Source organism: Lathyrus oleraceus, chromosome 3 (genome assembly GCF_024323335.1).
Source record: "Lathyrus oleraceus cultivar Zhongwan6 chromosome 3, CAAS_Psat_ZW6_1.0, whole genome shotgun sequence".
NCBI classification, from domain to species: Eukaryota; Viridiplantae; Streptophyta; class Magnoliopsida; order Fabales; family Fabaceae; genus Lathyrus; species Lathyrus oleraceus.
In genome coordinates this window covers 157,354,962-157,372,061 of record NC_066581.1, presented here as the reverse complement: position 1 = coordinate 157,372,061, position 17,100 = coordinate 157,354,962, and positions in this window count along the sequence as shown.

The following is a 17,100-nucleotide window of genomic DNA, read 5'->3' as shown; positions in this document are numbered from 1 at the left end:
TAGGCAACAACACAAGTTAGAAGTCTTGATTAGTGAACCAAGTTCCAACAACTTGCCATGCCAAAAAGAAGAAGAGAATTGATCTTGTATTGGTTTAAGTCTTTTGCATAATTTAGGAAACAACCTATCCTTAATGCAAAGCCATTCACTTGATCAATTGATCAAGATGAATTAGATTTGGATCAAGGAAGGTTAAGTCTCCCTAATCAATGCTAACTTATCAACCTTCAACTCATTGATCAATAAGAAAAAGAAGAAGAAGAAGAAAGAGATGAATAATGGAAAAGAAAAAAAGAAAGAATAAAGTGCATAAGGTGAAATAAAATGTACCAATCCATATGTGTTGACCAAATGACATTGAAAGTCAAAGTCAAACAAAGAGAAATCAGAAATGAGATGGAGATTGGAGATCAAAAAATAAACAAAATATTTTTTGGCATTTTTAATATTTAAAATTAAACTTGAATTAAAAATAAAAGAAATGTCAAACTTCAAAATCACTTCAAATCAACTTTGGAAAGTCCAAGTGATTTATCCTAAGTTCAACAAGGTCAAACAAAGTTTGACAAAAAAATTCAGCATTTTTAAAAGTCAGAAACTATTTTTAATCAATTAAAAATGAATAAAAATAACCTAATTGAACTAAAATCTCAAATAAATCTCAAATCACTCATAAAATTGATGAGAATATTTTTCATAGATTCATCATCATTCAAATAGGTTAGAAAAATATTTTTGTATTTTTTGAATATCAAAAACTATTTAAAATGAATTAAAAATAACCAGAAAAGAGAAAATTCATAAAAAATATCAAATGACAAAATAAAAAATATTAAAAATCATTTTAAGAAACTAGAAATTATTTGGAGACTAATGCAATTGGTCCCATATTTTTTGGATTAAAAATGAAAGAGTTATGAATTTTTGAAATAAAAGGGAATTAAAGAAAATAAAATCAGAAATTAGAAAATGTGGAAAATCAGGGAGCGTTGGATCCAGTCTCATTAATTGAGCTGACACATCCAAGGGCTCTGGCATGCGCGCGCACCAAATGCCTTAGTCAACTGAGACACACGAGGCATTAAATAAAGTCATAAAAATGAGAGGCTCTGATTAAATCTGGAAAATGAATCCAAGGGTCCACAATGCATCTGGCAAAGGGACAGCCACCGGAGCCACCTTCTTCTCCGGTGAGCTTGTGTTTTCCGGCCACATTTGCAGACAACAAAATCTTAACCAAAATGCACGATCTATACATCTTTGGAAAGCTGGGATGATGTACATCATCCCTGTGCCACTCAATTCCACTCTAGATCTCTATATTGAGAGAAATCAGAGATGGAAATTCTGTGGTGTTCATCATGAACTTAATGAATTTCAAAAATTAAATGCACAGTCATGATGCCTCTATTGAGAGGACTTCAGCCAACACAAGATCCAAACAAATAGGTCAATGGATGATGAGATTCGAAGGAATTACCAGTTGAAGAGCAAACTTGATTTCTGGAAACTTGAGCTCGATTCCTTTCTTTCTTTGCCAAAACAGAAGATCAATGAGTTGAAGGATGAAGGTTTAGAAGCTTTAGATCCAAGGATGCAACCAGATGTAGTTGAATTTTGGATCTGAAAAATTTGAAGAAAAATTGAAATAGCTTCTTTGGTGAGGTTGGGGAATCACTTCAGCAGGGTTTCAGGCGCCTTTAGGTTGAGTTTGAATGAAGTTGAGCACTTCTATTTATAGCAAAACAAGCTGCAAGCAAGGTGAATTCTCGTGTGCATGGAATTTGGACTCTTCATGCATGGGCCTATACAGGCGCGTGCAAAGCCCAAAAATGGATGAAAATGCAAGTTGAACTCAAATGCCAATGGTTTGGACGTATAATTAGAGCTGCATTGGCTTGTGCATGAAGTTATGATGTGAATTCCATAATTGTGCCTAAATGTTCACCTCTTCGAAAATACCATTTTCCAAATCCAAACATGATCATGTGAGTAATGGTTGGAAAGGTTTTGATGTAAGGAACAATTGTTATGTTGGGCAAAAATCCATTTGAAGTGTGGAAATTTATGAAATTTGAGTTTAAAGTGCAAGGTGCATGACATGTGAAGGCAAGGTTTCCAAATTTGGCCAATGTTCAATCCCCTCTGTTTCAATGATGCAAGCCTCAAATGGAAAACCTCCAACATCAAAGTTGTAAATCTTTTCAAGACAATCAAAATGGACTTAAATTTTACATCATTTGGATTTTTGATGAAAGAGTTATGGACACTTGAAGGTGGACTTTTTTGCCTTTTAATGCATTTGGTCCAAAAGGACCTATAATGTTTTGCATTATCACATGTATTTACTTTGAGATTTTGAAATTTTGTTCAACATAACATTTGAATTATACATCTTAATCTTTCCAATGCACTTGATCCCACCTCAAAATCATAAAAAATGAGTGAGTTATGTTCTTGGGAAGCTGACCCAAAATTAGGGTTTCAGTCAAAATGACCTATAATGTCTTGGGATGGATGATAACCTTCCAAGCTTCAAATAAATTTTTGATGAACATGAAAGTTGTTCATATTGTCCTTAAGAACATTTTTTATTTTGGAATCATCTCCATTTGACCAACACATCAAAAGTTAGGTCTCAGTGCATTTCAAAATAGTCAGATGAATTGACTTATCAACTTCTCAAGTCCACAACTCATACCTTAGTGAATTGATGATTGAGGGTGCTCAAATAAGTTCAAATATGCATGAAATGATGAATTAAAGAGCTTCCCTTGATTGTATTTGACCATGGGCTGAGGTTGCTTCATGAGCAAGGCATTATTGTACACAAATGAATTAGGGTTTCTTGAGAAACACAACCTCCAACCCTTTGACTTGATTTGATCAAAATGATGAGTTGAGATGCTAGGGAGGCATATTTGATGGATGAGAGCTTTAGGAACCATTACCATGCTTGCTTTCATCCTCTCTTGGCCATGTCATTGCACAGATGATCTCATAGAAGCTTTGAACCTTGTGATTGCTCAAGCTACAAACAAAAGATGTTAGTGCCATATTTTTGTGCTTTTGGTTAGTACATAAAATGAGAAAAGCAATAATATATAATTCAAGCATGCTTGGTGATCTCAAAACACTCACAAGGAGTCCCACCCACAGGCAAGGGGAACCAAGATGCTTATGATCCTTGAGGCTATGCAAATGCAATGTTATGATGCCATGAGGGGTCTTAGGGCCAAAATTGGGGTCTTACAGGTAAAAGACAGGGTTAGTGAGATTTTAATGCCATTTCCGTCTGAACCATCCATGAGCATCAAGCATCCTGAACTAGTAATCCATCAAACTTCTGAGGTTGATGAGTTGAAAAAAGTTATCAAGGCCCTAGAGAAAGAAAACCCCGATCTCAAATCTAGGCTTGGTAAAATCTCCTTGGATAAAGAAACTTTGAAGTTCAACTTGAATCAAAAAAGAGACATGGTGCGTTAAGAAGATGACGAGGTGAAAATTGAGCTATTCAAAAGAATCAAGATGGGTGACAGACTCAAGGGGACTTATGCCAGTTTGACAGCAAAGAAAAAACAGTTAGCCGAGACTCAATACCAGGCTTGTAATGCAGAGCTTAATTACATAGAACAAACCAAGAAGCTCCGAGACCTGCTAGAAGCTTCCAAGAAGCGTTGAAGGATGAGCAAAGTCGCGCCAAGCAGCTAGAGGTCACTCTTCGCCAAAATCAGTACGAGTTAAACCAGAGACTTGAGGAGATCCGCGAGCTAAAAGAGCAATCACGCAAGAACCCGGAAGACGCCAACCTACTCCCACAAGTGAATGACCGCCTGAAGAAGAACCATGGACATCTTGAAAATCTCCCCAACCAGGACGAAACAGTTGTGAGAATCATTTCAGGCAAACCTGGTCACGACCTACCACCTAAATGGAGCATAATGTTGGGAGCTATTATCAAGATGTTTCTGAATATTTCCCTTTAGTCTTGATTTGTAACTCACTCTTGTTTCTAGGTTGATGTCTGATAGGGTCGATGTTGAGATTCTTGTAGCCCAGCAGGAAGCTTATTGGTATGTACTTGTATTCTACTTTCTTGATATATGAATAAAACGTTTCTTGGCTATTGGCTTCATAAACTGTCTCTCTTTATGCTTTGTATTTTCTTATGTTGATAAACAAACTCAAGGATTCCTTGGAAATTTCTTCCTTTACAAAAATGAATATAACATAAATAAATATGCATATACAATTTTTTTCATACATGCATGCATTCACACATTTATCTGTCATAAGCCTCCAGAAAACAAAATGCTTACTCTCGCCATCTTTCCACAGCAAAAACAATGACTCGTTATCACCATTTCACTTGTGCAAACAAATCCAAGATCATGGCTGACTTTGAAGCTGACAACGCTGCTGTCCGTGAATCGCTCGCCCAAGTCCAAGGCAGAATGGACCTGTTCCAAGGCAACATGGAGGCCATCTTGGAACTCCTCCAGACTCAAAGGGCTCCTGCCTCTGCCAACCTTGTGGATGACAACGCCATCCGTGCTGCTGGGGTGGCCAATCCTGCTGTTACTGCTGGTACTACTGTTGAAACTCTGGTGGAGACTGTAGTACCAACTTCTGAAAACCGACAATTGGTCCCTGCTGACATGAATAGGCTTGTTGTTGCCTACCCTTGGGGAATTCCCCAAAAAATTTCCGCTCACTTTGCCAATGGGGGAGCCTTCTTCCCTCATCCGACTCTCACTACCCCTGCTGCTGCTAGAAACCCTACTTTCCCTTGGGGCATACCTACTATTCAGGCTCCTCTGGTTGACGCTGCCAACCCCGAGGACAATCAAGGTCAGGTTCCCCATGAAACTCCTGACGTTGAAGGTGAATACAGAGGCGAGCGCCAATCAAGTTGCTCTCTTCACTTATCCTGGGGCAACCTCTCTGCCCATGATGATCTACGCACCATTTAATCCCGCACTCCAGTATGTGCAGACAGGGGCACCTCAGGCCCCCAATGCTAGGGATGAAGGATAATATCCTCACTTGGTGCATGCCGCTCAAACAGTGCCTCCCGGTTTCTCATACCCGCCACAGATGTTGTTTACTTCGCAGAATGTGCCTGCTCAAGTGATAGCCCCTGAAACTTCTCGACCAACCAGTCAGGTCGCTCCTCCCGCTGTTGATCCGGCCAGACCTGTGGATTATCAGTTGTTGGACGATAGAATAAGGGCCATCGGGGGTTTCTCAGCCTTTTGTATCGATGCTCGAGACCTTTGCTTGGTTCTGAACGTGGTGCTTGTTGGTGTAAGCCCTAGAGGCCAATACTTTTGGTATTTGTATCAAATTATTTATTAATAATAAAAGGATTTTTATTTATTATGTTGGTCTAATAAAGTCCCTAGAATAGATAGTCCGTTTAATGTATCAAGTGTGACTTAATCATGAGATCACATTAAACATAAGGACACTATTCTTAAAGTATCCATAGTCGAGCTTTATTGTGAAGTGGGATAACATTAAAGCATTAAGACTATTATGTATATAGACTGATGATCACATCTCATGGATCATGGATAAGGAGTTATCAAGTCTTAAACATAGGTATGAATATTAAGAGTAATATTTATACTGGATTGACCCGCTATGAGAATACTATATAGAATGTTATGTAAAGTGTCATAAGTTATTCTCATGGTGATAATGGTGTATGCCACCCTTCGACCTGAAACCACTACGGACCCTAGATGTAGAGTCGAGTTCCTTATTGTTGATCAAACATTGTCCGTAACTGGATGACCATAAAGACAGTTGATGGGTACTCCACGAAGCATGCTAAGAGACATGGGTGACCTAGATGGAATTTTCCCATCCTGCGTAACAGGATAAATGTCTATGGGCCCAATATTGAACTAGACAAGGATGACATGGTCTATGCCTTGTGTTCAATATAGACATAAGAGCAAAAGGGTAATTGTACACATAAGTATTATCACAAAAGGATTTTTCAGATCACATGACATTTTCATGTCTTGGGTAGCAGTGATGTGTTTCTAGATACCGCTTACTGTTTATCATGTCAAATATGTGATTTAATATAATTGCCAATGCCGCGAAAACCTACAGGGTGACACACAAAAGGACGGATTGATGAGAGATAGAGTAACTAAGGAATACCGTAATGTACGGTGCACTTAAGTGAATTGTAGAACATCGTAAGGTACGGTGTACTTAAGTAGAATACGAAATATGGTAAGGTACCACGTGCTTAAGTGATTTTGGCATATTATAAGATATGGGCCACATACACTTGAGTGGGCTTTTTTAGCTTGCAGCCCACACAAGTAGTTCTATAAATAGAACCCTTGTGTAGAAGCATTTCTGCAGTTGCAATTTCGTTTCTCTCTCTCTCTCTCACTCAAAGCCTTCATTAGTAGCAGCTAGCACTGAGATTAAAGGAATCCGTTTGTGTGGACTGAGTAGAGGCGTTATCATCATTCAACGTTCGTGATCGCTCCGTAGATCTGCATCAAAGGTTACAATCGCCACAAGAGGTAACGATTCTATCACTGATCATGCTCATTCATAAGGATCACTAAAGGAGAAATTTTAAATTCCGCTACATTTTGGATCGCTCTTCTCCTTCAGTGGTATCAGAGCCACTTATGAAACCATGCATCTGATAGATGTTTATTTTCTGTATTAATACGATTAAAAGACAGAATGAATCAAAGAATAAACGAGTAATTAAATTTGGCATCATGTGTGTACGATTTGGATGATTGATGTTGACTATGCTTCGGAATCCGACATTATTATGGTAAAGCAGCGATACATCGATCGTCCATAGGTTACGCAATTGAGATCGATCAAGTGATATATATGATATAAGTAATCCTTATGCAAAATATGGTGTATATGATATATTGTTTCTGTTTCATTCATTTAAACACTTAATGGTTATTTTCCTTTGAGCGATCAATGGTCGTTTGCTTCTGGATCTGACATTAGTATGGTGAAGCAATGACATGTTGATCAATCATACTGAATCAACAATCGAGGTGTGCTTGATGGTCTGAAATTGGTGCATTAGGGTTAATGACGGCACAAGGGTTGTGTTGTCAAAGAGTTATGCGATTAGGGTTGTGACTGCGCAAGAGTTGTGCTTTAAAGTATCAAGTGTTGATGCGAAAAACGATGTCGATTTCAAATGAATTGTTCATTAAAATTTTTGGCTAGGGGAACCCCGGCTAACTCTGCGTAGTGTGATCGGTTGCCGAAATTTAATTTGGTTTTAATTAATTAAAAGAATTAAAATTAATAATAATGTGTTTATTATTTTTGTCTTGTGGTGATCGGTTATGGCCTTAGTTTTCCTTTATTTTGTTTTGGGTTTTTAAAATACGACCTACGTGTCGTGCCTCTCTTTTAATCTCTTAATGTAACTTCTTTTCTCATCTCACTCCCTCGTGTGTAAAACGAGTTTCTTTTAACTAATGTAATGTTATGAAGAAAGAGAAGAATTCAATATCAAAGGAGGACAACCTTGAAGATCTTGCTTGGAGAAGCTTAGATCGTTATTAGGTTAGCTTAGGTTTTCTCATTGGCTTGGGAGAACAATTGCACTAGGGGCCATAACTGTTTCATTATGTATGTTGATGCATGTGAATGTATATTGATGCATGTGAGAGACGATTTATATGATAAATAAGCCGGTGAGATCAGAATAATTGCAAATTCCCTCAAATTAAATATTAAGTCTATACTTTCCAAGTTTTAGCACTCATCAAGACTAGTATCGGATAATGTAGGTTTCGCCTACGCGAGGTGCATGTTCTATATTAGTAAGGTGCGATGGGATAATTGTAATATCCAATTGCTAAAACAATGGGTCAAACTTAACTAAACAAATTATAATAAGATTATATATGTTTAGAAGCAAGAGTTGGAAATGATCCATGTGATGGATTGGAATAAGAAGTTATTCACCCAACTAAAATATTCGAGAGTTGTATTAGATACAATTGGAAGGAGTTCCTACCTAAATAACCTAGTTTTGTGTAATCCGCCTACGCGGACTTAAAACAAAGTGAAATGTGGATCTCGACCCACTAGAAAATCTTCCAACGTGATTTTCCGAATCAAATGGTGAGGGTCATTTGTTTTGAGTAAAATAGTGGGAGCATATTTAATTAAAGGTCTAATTAAATATGTTATTGATACTTATATTTTCATTATTTTCATGTAGATTACCATGACAAAAAACACCTCTAACAACATTTTGCGATCAATCCTTGACAAGGAAAAATTGTCTGGGACAAATTTTCTGGATTGGCACCGAAATCTGAGGATTATCCTCAAAAATGATAGAAAGTTGTATGTCTTGGAGAAACCTGTTCTTGAAGAGGAACCTCCTAGTTCTACACCTAAGGCAGAAAGAGATGCTTATAAGAAGCATGTTGATGATGCCAATGAAACTGCTTGTCTCATGCTAGCTGCCATGAACTCAGAATTGCAAAAGCAACATGAGAACATGGCAGCGTTCGATATGATCGAATACCTGAAGATGCTCTATCAAGAGCAAGCAAGGCATGAAAGGTTTGAAGTTTCAAAAGCCCTTTTTCAAGGCAAGTTAGCTGAGGGAGCCCCTGTAGGTCCCCATGTGCTCAAGATGATTGGGTATGTGGAAAACCTTGAGAGGTTGGGTTTTCCCCTCGGAAAGGAACTTGCGACTGATTTGATCTTGCAATCGTTGCCAGATAGATTCAGTCAATTTGTCCTAAATTTCAATATGAATGATATGGACAAATCTCTTCCTGAACTGCTAGCCATGTTAAGAACTGCTGAACAGAATCTGAAGTCAAAAGGGAAGTCCATTCTGATGATCGGAAATGGAAAGAGAGAAAACAAAAGATCCACCAAGCAGGGTGATAAAGGGAAATGCAAGGAAGTTGCCAAACCCAAACCCATTGTTTCTGCTTTGAAGCCTAGTGGAGGCATATCAAAGGAAGGCACCTGCTTCCATTGCGGTAAGACCGGACACTGGAAGAGAAACTGCCCAAAGTACTTGGAAGATAAGAAGAATGGAGTAGAGACTTCAACTTCAGGTATTTTTGTTATTGAAATTAATTTATCTACTTCCGCATCATGGGTATTAGATACTGGACGCGGTTCTCACATTTGTACCAATGTGCAGGGGCTAAAAAGGAGTAGAGATTTGGCAAAAGGTGAAGTTGACCTACGAGTTGGCAATGGAGCAAAGGCTGCTGCTTTAACCGCAGGAACTTATGTATTGACTTTACCTAATGGTTTAATAATTCAGTTAGAGAACTGTTATTATGTACCTGCAATTAGCATGAATATTATTTCCATTTCTTGTTTGGACAAGTTTGGTTTTTCATTTATAATAAAGAACAATTGTTGCTCAATTTATTTGAATGATATATTCCATGCTACTGCACAAATGAACAATGGACTATATGTCCTTGATCTTGAAATGCCTATTTATAACATTAATACTAAAAGGACGAAACCTAATGAGTTAAATCCAACTTACCTTTGGCATTGTCGATTAGGCCACATAAATGAGAAACGCATTTTCAAACTCCATAAAGATGGACTCTTGGACTCTTTTGATTATGAATCATATGAGACATGCAGATCTTGTTTAATTGGAAAGATGACAAAGTCTCCATTCATAGGAAAAGGTGAAAGAGCTAATGATCTTATGGCCCTCATACATACTGATGTATGTGGACCACTGAACATACCGGCCAGAGGAGGTTTTGAGTACTTTATCATATTTACTGATGATTTCAGTAGATATGGTTATGGGTATTTAATGAAACACAAATCAGAGTCCTTTGAAAAGTTCAAGGTGTTCAATAATGAGGTACAAAACCAACTAGGTAAGAATATTAAAACTCTTCGATCAGATCGAGGTGGTGAGTATTTAAGCCTAGAGTTTGATGACCATCTGAAAGAGTGTGGGATCCTATCCCAACTTACTCCTCCTGGAACACCCCAATGGAATGGTGTATCTGAGAGAAGAAATCGAACCCTGTTAGACATGGTCCGATCCATGATGAGTCACGCCGATCTTCCAAACTCCTTTTAGGGACATGCATTATTGACAGCAGCTTACACACTTAACCGTGTTCCATCCAAAAAGGTTGAGAAGACACCATATGAGATATGGAGTGGTAAGAAACCACATATGTCTTACATGAAGATTTGGGGTTGCGAAGTTTATGTGAAGTGACAAATTTCAACTAAGCTTGAGCCCAAATCTGACAAATGCTTATTTGTGGGGTATCATAAAGAAACAAGAGGGTATTACTTCTACAATCCTTCTGAGGGAAAAGTGTTTGTCGCTCGAACTAGAGTTTTCCTAGAAAAGGATTTTATTTCCAAAGGAATCAGTGGGAGGAAAGTAGAGCTTGAAGAAATTCAAGAATCACAAAGCATTGATACACCTATGGAGGAGTTAGAGCAGGAAACACAAGTAGTTGTGGAAGAGAAACCTGCTCCAGTAAAATAAGACCAACGTAGGTCAAGCAGGATACATCACCTACCTGAGAGATATGCATATCTCATAACTGATCAAGGTGATGTATTACTCATGGATCAAGATGAGCATGTGACCTACCAAGAGGCCATAACTGGTCCCGAGTCTGAGAAGTGGCTAGAAGCCATGAAATATGAAATGAGTTCCATGTACACAAACCAAGTTTGGACCTTGGTAGAGCCTCCTGTAGGAGTTAACCCTATAGGATGCAAGTGGGTCTTCAAAAAGAAGACTGACATGGATGGTAAGGTACATACCTATAAGGCAAGACTGATTGCAAAAGGATATAAACAAATTCATGGGGTTGACTATGATGAAACCTTTTCACCAGTTGCAATGCTTAAATCTGTTCGGATTTTACTTGTTATCGCTGCATATCATGATTATGAAATATGGCAGATGGATGTCAAAACTGCTTTCCTTAATGGGAATCTTCTTGAGGATGTGTACATGACACGGCCTGAAGGATTTGACATACCAGAAGAAGCCCAAAAGATATGTAAGTTACAAAGATCAATCTATGGATTGAAGCAAGCTTCCAGAAGCTGGAATCTTCGTTTTGATGAAACAGTAAAACAATATGGATTCATCAAGAACGAAGATGAGCCTTGTGTCTACAAGAAGGTTAGTGGGAGCATGATCGTTTTCCTGGTATTATATGTAGATGACATATTACTCATTGGAAACGATGTCCCTACCCTGCAACAAGTAAAGTCTTGGTTGGGGAAATGCTTTTCTATGAAAGACCTAGGTGAAGAAGCCTATATATTAGGAATTAGAATCTATAGAGATAGATCACAAAAACTGCTTGGCCTAAGTCAGAGTACGTACATAGACAAAGTGCTGAGACGCTTTAATATGCATGATTCCAAGAAAGGATTCATACCTATGCAACATAGCTTGTGTCTATCAAAACCACAATCCCCTTCAACTAAGGAAGAAAGGGATCGCATGAATAAGATTCCATATGCATCTGCAATAGGATCTATCATGTATGCCATGTTATGTACTCGACCAGATGTCTCGTATGCTTTGAGTGCAATGAGTAGGTACCAATCTGATCCTGTTGATGCTCATTGGGTAACTGTCAAGAATATCCTTAAGTATTTGAGAAGGACTAAGGACTCATTCTTGATATATGGAGGTCAGGAAGAGATGGTTGTAATTGGATACACCGATGCTAGTTTCCAGACAGATAAGGATGACTTTAGATCGCAATTTGGTTATGTGTTTTGCTTAAATGGTGGCGCTGTCAGTTGGAAACGTTCAAAGAAAGATACAATTATTGATTCTACAACCGAGGCCGAGTATATTGTTGTCTCAAGTGCAGCAAAGGAAGCTGTTTGGATCAAAAAGTTCATTAGTAAACTTGGCATAGTTCCTAGCATTGTGGATCCCATTGGTCTCTATTGTGATAACAATGGTGCTATCGCACAAGCTAAGGAACCTAGATCTCACCAACGATCCAAACACATACTTAGGCGTTATCACCTCATTCGAGAGATAATAGATAGAGGAGATGTGAAAATATGCAGAGTACCTACACTTGACAATATTGCTGACCCACTGATAAAGCCTCTTGCGCAGCAGAAGCATGATAGCCATACTAGATCTATAGGCATTAGGGGTATGCCTGATTGGCTCAAGTGCTAGTGGGAGATTGTTGGTGTAATCCCTATAGGCCAATACTTTTAGTACTTGTATCAAATTATTTATTAATAATAAAAGGCTTTTTTCTTTATTATGTTTGTCTAATAAAGTCCCTAGAATAGATCGTCCGTTTAATGTATCAAGTGTGACTTAATCATGAGATCACATTAAACATAAGGACACTATTCTTAAAGTATCCATAGTCGAGCTTTATTGTGAAGTGGGATAACATTAAAGCATTAAGACTATTATGTATATAGACTGATGATCACATCTCATGGATCATGGATAAGGAGTTATCAAGTCTTAAACATAGGTATGAATATTAAGAGTAATATTTATACTGGATTGACCCGCTATGAGAATACTATATAGAATGTTATGCAAAGTGTCATAAGTTATTCTCATGGTGATAATGGTGTATACCACCCTTCGACCTGAAACCACTATGGACCCTAGATGTAGAGTCGAGTGCTTTATTGCTGATCAAACATTGTCCGTAACTGGATGATCATAAAGACAGTTGATGGGTACTCCACGAAGCATGCTAAGGGACATGAGTGACCTAGGTGGAATTTGCCCATCCTGCGTAACAGGATAAATGTCTATGGGCCCAATATTGAACTGGACAAGGATGACACGGTCTATGCCTTGTGTTCAATATAGACATAAGGGCAAAAGGGTAATTGTACATATAAGTATTATCACAAAAAGGATTTGTCAGATCACATGAAATTTTCGTGTCTTGGGTAGCAGTGATGTGTTGCTAGATACCGCTCACTATTTATTATGTTAAATACGTGATTTAATATAATTGCCAATGCCGCGAAAACCTACAGGGTCACACACAAAACGACGGATTGATGATAGATAGAGTAACTAAGGAATACCGTAATGTACGGTGAATTTATGTGAATTATAGAACATCGTAAGGTACGGTGTACTTAAGTAGAATACGAAATATGGTAAGGTACCACATGCTTAAGTGATTTTGGCATATTATAAGATATGGGCCACATACACTTGAGTGGGCTTTTTAGCTTGCAGCCCACACAAGTGGTTCTATAAATAGAACCCTTATGTAGAAGCATTTGTGCAGTTGCAATTTTGTTTCTCTCTCTCACTCACTCAAAGCCTTCATTCGTAGCAGCTAGCACTGAGATTGAAGGAATCCGTTCGTGTGGATTGAATAGAGGTATTGTCATCGTTCAATGTTCGTGATCGCTCCGTAGATTTGCATCAAAGGTTACAATTACCACAAGAGGTAACGATTCTATCACTGATCATGTCCATTCGTAAGGATCACCAAAGGAGAAATTTTAAATTGAGATGCGTTTTGGATCGCTCTTCTCCTTCACTAACGGACTCAGTGCAAGAAATTCGAGAATTCCAGCATTCGAGGAAAGAAGTTATGAAGTTTCAGGAAGCCTGACATGGCCACCCGTGTCACCCGCCACGGGCCGTGTCTGAGGACCTAATGAAGTTGAAGATGAAGGCCAAGGCAGGGGCCTGACATGGCTACCCGTGTCAGCTGACACAAGCCATGTCAGCCCACCTGGATGAAGCTAAAAATGAAGGCCAAGGCATGGGCCTAACACGGCCACCCATGTCAGCTCAGGCACAAATTATTCCAATTTTTGGGCTTTTTCCGAGCTTGAGCAGCAAGTGCATTTTGGGGATTTCCAACAAATGCCAAGGGATTTTCACTATTTTAGAAGAGTTTTTACGAGGGAATAATGACACTTTTTGGCGAGGAGAAAAAAGAGCACGGAGAATTATCAAACGATCGAGAATTACAGAGATCAATGAATTCAGAGAACGGAAGATTTTCATGAGTGGAAGCAATTCAAGATCCAAGTCATCCAATTACTTATAATGTCTAGTTTTTATCTTGAATCTGTTTTGAACAATATGAGTAGCTAAACACCCCAATGCTATGGTGTGTCCCTAATTTATATCTGTAATGACTTTGAGTTTGCGATTGTGTTGACAATATTGTTTTTTATAATTACGGTAATCTTTTGATGTGTTTAATGCTTTCTCTTTCAGACCAATTGAGATTGTTGTATGATTATTAATTAGGTTGGACCACCATTGATGAGGTTTTCATATGGTTACTCTGCAGTAGATATTACCTTGGACTAGGGATACCCTGTATGAATCATATAATTATTGATATAATAAGGCTTAATTTCACCGGTAATTTTCTATGGACATAGAGATTAGGGTTGAATGGTTAAAGGTTTTCTCACCAAGACCTTGGGAGAAAATACCCTTGAGAACTGTTAGTAGTTAATTGATATTTTTTGATGCAATAGTGACTCCGAGTTGTTATATGGATAAATTATACACCTTTCCTGGCATGTTCCTTTTTCCTTGAAACCCTTATTTTACAGTGTTTATTTTATTTGCCCTTATTTTTATAAGTTTGAATTTAAAACCCCCAACACTAGTTTTTGTTTAATTGAACAATGATTTGAACTCTATATTAACGTGGAGTCCTTGAGATCGACATTAGGGGAATTCACCCTTTATTACTACAAAAGGCAAAATAGTACACTTGCTATTTTTCCAATCACCGAGTCAATCCAGTCCTATGCCAATGGCTCAACTATCTTAAATACTCAGTCACTTATTGTTAAGACAATAAATTGTGAAGAGGAAGGTTGTTGTGTTGAACATTATAGATTCAACAATGTCTACTCATATCGCATTTGCCTAATTTATGCCAACTACGATAATCTCAGTAGTCCTGCTACTCTACTATCAATTGGAAAAAATTCATATCAACCTCTAGTGTCAAATCATCTTCTAAGAGACAAACAAGTGGAAACACTTACTTGGGATGACAAGCATATCTTGTTATTCCTTACCAAGAACATCAGAGTTAATCTTCCTTTACCATTTTTAACTTCTTAAAGGAAATGATAATTATCTCTAGGGAGGAAATGGCTTTACACATACCATACGGAAGAGTTCTTTTTGAACTTTTCTCTCAGTTAGAGATAGTTATTAGTGATACTATTGAAGTTGAGTGGAGTCATAATTTTAAATATGTGGAATAGTTATTTGTTGTCCTATTTTTAATTAATGAAATAATTTCTTTCATAATATTGCCTATTCATTTTTATTGATAACACAAATTTTGAGAATTACTAATTAACAAGAAAAAATGAAGAAAAAAAATAACTAAGAAAAAAAAGGGAAGATTGGAAGGGGTCAAGTGGGGAATCATTAAAAAAAACCTTAAATGCAGTTATAGGGATTCAAAGTGTGTTCCCTTATAGCTATATTTCTTCGGTTTTTAAAAATATCGAGGTAATAGATTTATTGTTTTTTATGGAGAAAATCTGGCGCTCGCTTATAAAAAACCGAGGAAAAAAGTTGTTTTAAAAAAAAATCAAACATGTTGCTCCCAATGACCTATACGCTCAGTTTTTAGTATGTTCGAGGTGAAAGTTTCGATATAAAAAATGTTATTTGTCATAGTGATGTTTGCTATGATGCATGAAATTGATATCATGGTATGCATTTGATTGCATTTCACTGTTGATGTTATGCTCAAATTTCAATCAATAAGAAAACAAATGGGTGTATGTGGCATGCTTAAGATAATTGATGGTGAGATGGTATAGTATCTGGATTGCTAACTTCACATGTTTTTAGGCATGATGAATTTGTTTTTCCCTTTTCCCTACTCAATTATATTTTAATGTGTGTGTGTGTAGTATCCATGTCATTGATGTGAAAAGTTGATGATGTTGTTGCAACTTACTAATGTGCCTCATTTCATGTTGGCTTTGAAGAATATGGGTCATGATGGATGAGACTATGATAAAGGAGATGTTGGAAAGGAGTGTGTTGGGTCCCCTACGAAAGTTGGAGAGTTGACTTTGATTGTGTAGCATTTTCTTTTGTATCATTTTTGTTTTGTAGCGCTAATTTTAATAAAATACAAAGTGTACTATTAACGAGAAACAATCTTTATATATATATATATATATATATATATATATATATATATATATATATATATATATATATATATATATATATATATATATATATATATATATATATATATATATATATATATATATATATATATATATATATATATGTATAGTAAACCATGAAAAAAGGACTTAAATAAAAGACTAAGTATACCTTATTAAAAGGTATCTCAAGGTATTGCAAAGAAAAACTATTAAATCTTGTTAATGTCTAAAAATAAAAGATTGCCTCTTTATTTTTTGAAACCTCTAAAAATGATGAGATGCACTTAGAATGATAAACTTTCAACTATCACTTATCTATGAATTCATGACAAATTATTAAAAACAAATAATAAAAGAACAAAAGAGATTGTAAATGACATCTAAAAAAATTCAAGTGTAATAGTCACACTTTTACTTCCTTCAAATAGAAATGAACTGAAAAAGGAATATGCAATGCAAAATAGGTGGGAAAAATTTGGGGTATGACACACTCTTAAGGTTATGGTTGAAACGGTAACCTCCTGGAATGTCAGAAACTTTGTAATGATATGGCACTGACCCTCCATTCATATCCATTTACCGTTGATTTCTATGTCCTTCCCCTTAGTGGAGAAAATGTCATTCTTGGGGCCTCATGTCTTAATTCACTAGGCCCAGTATTGATGGATTACTCTTCACTCACCCTCTTTTTTACTTATAACAACACACTTATCTTAGTACAAACAAATGCAACCCAATGCCTAATAATCATTTCAACCCAACAACTCAAATGTTATGTCCAAACAAACTTGGCTTCTGAACTTTTCCGCATTCAAATGCTCGAACCAAACACATAACCCGAATCACACTTTATTCCCTCAATCAACTAACTTCTTATCCAATATT